Raw genomic sequence first — 8,083 nt, 5'->3', positions numbered from 1 at the left:
CTTTGGATTGTTCAAAATAATGTAACTCAAAAAACCCTTATGTCAACTTATTAAGTAGAGAAATGAGTAGCAGAGAAGAATTTAGGTATTTTTATGTGAACTTATGTGAAAATTCTCAAATTATATATAAGTGACAAAATTGACTTGTACTACTAGCCTTTCAAATATTTTTATGCAATTTTTTGATAGGACATCACTTTAATTCTCATTCCTATGACATGATGACTCCTTTTAGTCATCATTCCATGGTTATTTTCTATCTAGTGTTTAAAACTAGCAACTAGGAAACCATAGCTTCACACCTTCATCACCACTTCATAGTCTAGTTAATATTTTGGATAATTAACTGTGCAACTAGGCACCTTACAGATTTAATCCCCTTTTAGAACTTCAATACCATGGTTGCTCCATCTTATTAACATTTGCACTTACTACTTATGACCACATGAATGCCTTTAACTATCACAAATTCATGGCTTTGCACACTTTTCCTTCTTTTAGAACTTCCTTATTGCGACCACATGATCACCTCTTGCTTACTATCTATCTAACCACATGATGACTTTACTTATTTCATAACAAACTTGCCTCATGACTATATGAGCAAAGGATTCTTTATGCATTCTTTTCCTGGTCATTGCTTCGTAGCTTATCCTAACTGACATCTCTTTAACATCATGACAATGTGACTCATTATGTTCTTCTTTCCATCTAGCTATATTTCTTGGTTGTAGCTTAAATATTTCTTACAATACTTTACCACACAACCACATGAACAAGCGTCTCTTAGCTATTTTTGCCAGGTCAAAACTTGTCTTGATTAATTCCTTGTTTACATTGCAATAGTGTGATCAAATGAGTTCTTGCTTCAAACTTACTATGTTTCCTAATAATTTTCTTTTCAAATCTTATTCACTTCAACTACATCATCGAGAGAACAAATAAATTTATGCATCTTCTAGCTATACTCACCAATTCATAGCTTATCATGCATGTTATGACCTAACTACCTTAACTGCGTGACTAAAGGTAATCTTGAATGTTTTAACTCTATCATTGCTTCATAGTCAAACCTCTTTATTATATGTTTACCCCTATGAAAATGTGAACAAAGGCTTCCTTAAGTGCTTGTGACTACTTTTTCCTAGTTGCATTCATCTCAAACTCTTTATTCTTTAAGGCCCTAATTATGCAAACACAACATTTTGCACAGTCACTATTAAAATTCATAGTATCCTTTCCACTCAAGTGATTGTGTGACTAAGGCTATACTAGTTGCTTTACTTAGTTGTAATACAAAAAATGCTTAAGCACTTAAGTGTCATGATTCAATGAACAAAAGAAACTAGCTACTTCACCAGGTTACACCATAAGATTTTGCAATCTAATGATAAGCCTTGACTGTGAGATGAACCTGGTCACATGGTCACACACTTTAAAATTTTTATGAGCTCACATGAAAATGCAAATATACATTAAAAATATATAGAAGCAAATGATTTTTTTGAATTTTCAATAGTTTAAAAAGGGAGCGGATTAAAACCAATGGTTTGTTAGGGGAAAATATTTTTTATGAAAATCAAGGGAAAACTAAATGCCAGGAATGGGAAAACTAATCAGGTTTAGGATTTTCACCAAAGGATAGATAGCAAAATATTACAAACCCTAGCTACACAACACAATTCAAGGAATTTTCACATTAAAAAAATTTAGAATTTAGGCATAGTGAAAATAAGGGCTATTAGTGGCTATGTTTGGGGATGACAGATAACTTGTATCCGTGCATGAATTCTAAATTTTTGGGTTAAGAAGACCACACACATGACAACAAACTCTGACAAATCTAAGAGACAATGTAGACACAATAGAAACAACAAATATATATAGAGGGGCACACAAGAAAGACAATATACAAAGATTTACAAAGGCTTTCAAAAATTAACAAAATGTACATAAGACCTTAGACTATTGTTCATGGAAAAATAAGTATTTTAACAAAAATACCTCTTCAAGAATTTTCCATGAACTAGTAGCTCAATAATATCACTAGATAATTATTTTAAGAAATTGGAATCTTCACCTTTATTACCATGGATTAAGTAAGGACCAAATCATATGGGATCAAATTTACCATGCTTTCCTTTGTCTTCTAATCTAACATTCCATAGTAATACCAAATCCATAGGCTAAAACTTCCTATTTGATACTCTCTTGTCATACAAATACTTCATATGTCCTTGTAACCTTGCATTCTGTGTAGAAGCATCGTTCCTTGTTTCATCCAACTGTAAGATATCATCCATTCTTACTTGCATATCATCAACAATATCTTCATCATAAACTTGGATGAACCTGTACATCTCAGTCAGGTTGTTCTGAGGCAACTTTGCCTCGATCCCATACACTAAATAAAAAAGGGAACAACCAATAGCCTTTTTCACTATAATCCTATCTACCCATAGAGCCAAAGGAAACTAAGGATCCTAGGATTTCATTTTCTCTTCTAAAATCATCTTGATAATCTTGAGAAAACTTTTATTGCTAGACTCAGCATGATCATTTCCCTGGGGATGATAGGGTGATGATGTAGATCTAGTAATACAATATTTCTTTCAAAAAAATTTGTATTCATTTCATTTAAAGCACATGAAATTATTAGTGACAATTTTTTTCTTGGTATCCAAACCTAATAATGATATTATTCAATATGAAATTTATTACCACCTTATTGGTTGCATTCCTAGTAGGAATTGCCTCTATGCATTTTGTGAAGTAATCTTTGGCAACCATATTCCAAGAGTGCCCTCCACTAGACTTATTTGAGATTTCACCAATGAAATCAATACCTCACTGCTAGAAAGGTGCTTTCACCTCCACTAGTCTGAATGGCAGATTTCCAAAAAAATTCAATTTTCCACTAAATCACTGACATGCATCACACCTTTTTACCAACTCATGTGCATCTTTGAATACTGTAGGCCACTAGAAGGTAGATCTAAGGATTTTATAGGTTGTTTCTTTTTCCATATAATGATCCCAACACACTCCTTCATTCATGTCACACAAGATTTTCTTTGACTCTTCTTCATTTACACATTTCAACAAAACACCTTCCATGTTTGTCCACCACAACTGACCTCACACAATGATATATATATATATATAATGGCCTACAACTTTAGAGCCCTTTTCTAATTGTCAGTAAGTCCTAATGGAGCTTTAATATGATGTAGGTAGAAAATTATGCCCTTGTACTAGTCAAAAGTATCCATATCACATAAATCACTCATGTAGTTATCATCAAGTTTATTGATTTGGCTTGCTTCAAGGTTAGCCTCTACCATAAGCTTGGAAAGGCCTTGACCTCTAACAAACTTGGTAATTTGAAGATCAATATTAAATTACTAGATCTTATTGATCCACCTACATCTTCTTCCTGATGCTTCTTGCTATGAGAAGATGTCCTTTTACTATAGCATTTGGAACAAATGCAATCACATTATCTCCCATCTAGTAGCACCTAAATTCCTTGAAAAATTTAATCAATACATAAGCCTTCTTCTCATTTATATCATATTTTAATCCTAAAACTTGCAAAGACTTACTGAAAAATGCTATGGGTTGTTCATATCTCTCCTTATTCTTTTGTAATGACATTGCTGCTATAGTATAAAATGAGGAAAGGATAAAATGTACATGGGCTTGGAATAGTTAGGGGCTCTCAAAACAAGAGCATCTTTGATTTCTTGCTTTTTCTTATGGAAATCCATGCTTGGTTCTTCATCCCATTTGATCTTTGAACCTTACTTTAGCATCTTAGAAATGGGTCTACTTATCTCAGCAAAATTTGTGACATATTTTCAGAAAAATTTTATTTTCCCAAAGAATGACTGAATACCCTTTACAATCTTAGGCTTTTAGATTTTTTCTATGGCTTCAACTCTCTCAAGATCTATTTTGACTCCGTCATTTCCAACCAAGTGGCCTAATAACTTACCCTCAATAAAAGAAATGTCCACTTACTATTATTCAAGGAAATACCAAACTTTAAAGCTTTGATGAATACCTTTTCTAGGTGCATACAATTATCATTCTCATCCTGATATACCAGTAAGTTTTTATCAATAATATCAGCAAAGGCCACATCCATGGCTCTTTGAAAAGTTGCACCAACATTAGTTAATCCAAAAGGCATTCTTCTATAAACATAAGTCCCCCAAGGTGTTGTAAATGTTATTTTATACTATTCTAATTCTTTTACAACTACCTAGTTATAGCCTTAGAAGTCATCTATCATGGACATCATTTTTGACCTAGTAACTCTCTACAACATGGCTTCCATTTTTGGAAATCCATAGTTATCCTTCAATGATGATATAATCAAATTTCTATAGTCAACACAAAGTCTGATATCACCATTTTTGTTTCTCACAAGCACTAGATTTGACACCCAAGAAGAATGTCTAAATAGCTTAATAATTCTATCATCTCTTAGCTTTACCAATTCTTCTTTCATTTTTGGTGCCAAGGTTGGGTTAATAGGCCTCTCTTTTTGTCTGAAAGGTTTGGCCCCTTCTTTCAATGGAACTTCAAGTTGTAGGCCTTCAAGCCATCATAAGACCAAGAAAACATGTCTATATTTTCTTAATAATTCAATCAAAATTTTCTTGATTTTATGGGATTTTTTTATACCAATGTGTACTTTCTTAGGTTCTTCATTAGTCCCTATATTCACTTCCTCTAAATCTTTTGTATCATGGTCTTTTTCACTTGTCTTAAATCTGTCATGATTATCAAAGATAATTTCTAACACAACCAGACCCTTAGGAATTTTATTTGTCTTTAATTGCACAACTTGCTCACAAAAAATAGTCTCCTTACATCTATGGTTTCTACAAGAGCTAAAAAATCAATCTTGTGCCCAAAAAATAAGTCTTCACAATTTAGGAATCTTATTATATCTTTGTCTTCTTCAAAGACTTGCCAATGTTGGAGATTGTTAAGGACTGAGACTTTGGTCTGTACTTCCACTTTTAATAGAGAAGAAAAGTTTATATCATCAAGCTTAATAGAAATATTTGTCAATAGGTCTTCCAACTTATTATTACTCTTTTCTTTCTAGACTATCCCAAAAGCATCAAAACATTCAATCATATGCCATATAACATTCCTATATTGCTTTAATCTTTTTTTCATTGAAATATATAATCATCTTACTTGAAAAACAATTAGTTCAGAATCACCATTGACATACAAACATTTGATTCCATATTTATGAGCTAATCTCAATCCTAAGAATAGGGCATCATACTCTACTATATTATTTGTACATGGAAAACTCAGAGTAAAAGAGAAATTATAAATGTAACCATTAGAAGAAATCAAAAGAATACATGTCCCTGATCCCTCCTTGTAGTAAGATCCATCAAAGTATGCCATCCAAAGATCTCCTTTTTCTAATTTTAACTCAACTTCTTTTGCAATGGGTGCCTTGATTTTATCTTTATTTGGTGCCAACACTTCAACCCTGAATTCATTTACATTAGTATCTACAGATCATGTCATATCACCTTCAAGTTCTTTCTCAATCATGTAGATAATCTTGGGCTCTCTATTCACCTTTACCAACTTTTCATCAATTTGAAAAGTTGCATGTGATACATCACATTGCATACTTCCCCCCACTGTTGCACTTTATTTTCTAGATAATAAAATGCCATATTGGGGTGGGATATCTACAACTATCATACTCATGGTTTATTCCTTTTTAGGATAAGAAAGTAGTTTATAAGGCATTGCATTTATTATCCATATGACAGTAGCTTCTCTTTTGTCCATAGTATAACACCTACCTTGAGGAGTATCTACTTTCAGTCCTTATTCCTTCATTACCTCAAAAGAAACGACTATATTAGACTCTCTAGAATCAATCATACAGTTCTTTAAAGTATTTCCATTAACAATGATACTTAGGAAGAAAGGATCTACACTTCCTAAATAGTGATTGACAGAATCATCTAAATGCATAGGTGGAATTTGGGACACAAAAACCTTAGTTTCTAATTTATTCTTAGGCTCATTAGGGGTCTAATTTAAATTATAATCATGATTGACCTTATTATCTACACCCTTGGCCCATGCTATGGCTTTACTTTTATGCTCAAGTATTTTTAACAACTCTGATAGATGAACTTTTACTATGATTTTTGACAACATATTGATAGGAGGAGTAGTAAACTTATCAACTGACATACCTTTTATCTCCTTTTTCTTGTCAGATGAACTTGGATTGTTCTGATTTTTCTATTTCTCACTCATAGTAGTGATTACTAATGATCCCTTTTATTTCTTACTGTCATTAATCTAAATTTTAAGATATTTTGCAATATGTTATTTCTTGGTTATCCATTTCTTATTAATATTCTTGACCTTGATTTTTTTTTTGTCCTTTGGTTCATTGGGCCTATATTTTCTTTGGATCAGTCTTCTTGATAAAAACACCAAACATCTCATTTCCTTCAACCTTGTGTATCATATCTCTTGTCTACACTTGAGAAACCATGTTTATGGTAATCTGATCAATTTCTTCCTTAGTTGGCATTCTCAGAGTTGCTTCATCTTTTCATGACACCATATTACAAGTTGCATCATCCCCTTCATCTTTATCTGAGAATATTTGCTGTTGTATTGTACTACTAAAATGTATTTTGTCCTAAATATCATTATCATTATCATCACATTCATAAGAATTACCAAAAGATGACCCAACCATATTGCATCCAACATCTTCAACTCCACCATAATAACCTGGTTGTTCTTCATTCTTTTCTTGATCAGTAGAAAATTACTATACAATAGCACAATATTCTGGTGCATTAGGCAATTGATAGATTATACACCATTTAGGGTCATCAACCATGTTCATAGATGTTTTTTGTAAAGGATTAGGTGTACTTTTCTCACCAATATTCTTAGCAGGAGAAACAACAGGCTTCCCATCCTTCCATTGAGTAGTATAGGGAGAATTTTACATTCTATTCTACTTGTTGTAATTATTGTTGAATGGGGTTATCTCACTGGTATTGGGCTTATTTTCCTTGTATGCCAATAAATTTGTATTTTTGAGAAGATTCAAAACTTGACCCATTGTATCCTCTTCAAGTTTCTTACATACAACAAGCTTCTCACCTTATTTCTAATTATTTCTCAGATTAAACTATTTTGGTTCATATCTTCTTCCCAACTTATTAGAGGCTCTTCTATTATTCTCAATATTCACAACCATCTTATAAGCATCTCTCAATGTCCTAGAATCTTTGTCTCTAAGAGTATAGGCCATCTTACTATCAAATGCATTGAAGTAAGTAGTGAGACACACATCTTCACCAAGTCTGATCACTTGGAATAATTTGTACATTCTCTTTTAAAACATTACATTAAAATCAAAGGTTGAGTCATTTGGGCTCATTTTTATATTATTGATGTCATTCAACATAAAATGAACATTAGTGTTGTCACCATATTTCTCTTCAAGAAACTTTTATAAATCACTCCATGAGTTGATGTTGTGATTAGGAAATCTCCTAAACCAATCCCTGACATTTTCAGTCAATGAATGTACAAACAACTTCATCACAATGTCCTCATACTCTACCTCATAATCATTGATCATGTTAGTGAATTCTCTTAAGTGCTCTTCACTAGTTATGACATTTTTGCCCAAAAATGTTATGACCTTATCTCTCAGATCATTCAAGATAGGATGGTGAATGCTAGGAATACCTAAAAAGGACTTTTTTTATACTTGTCCATATAAATGGACCTTCCTCTAAAAACCAACAACATTTGATGTGCTTGGTTTAACATCCTAAGTTTGGATAGGGATTTGAGACTATTGAACTTGTTGAGTGGCAAGTATTTGACTAATTGTAGTAGAAGATGTAGTAAAGGCTAACTAGGATATATTTTGGCTAATGACTACTAACCCACAAGTAGGAACAAAGGGTGTAGCTTGTGAAGATAAGTTTGGCCAAGATGCTAAGGCAAAGTTAGATTTGATAAGTTGTATTTTCCTTTTGGTTTT

This window comes from Cupressus sempervirens, chromosome 7 (assembly GCF_028749045.1).
Source record: "Cupressus sempervirens isolate cs-2001-9-10 chromosome 7, ASM2874904v1, whole genome shotgun sequence".
Classification (NCBI taxonomy): Eukaryota; Viridiplantae; Streptophyta; class Pinopsida; order Cupressales; family Cupressaceae; genus Cupressus; species Cupressus sempervirens.
This window is presented reverse-complemented; position numbering follows the sequence as displayed.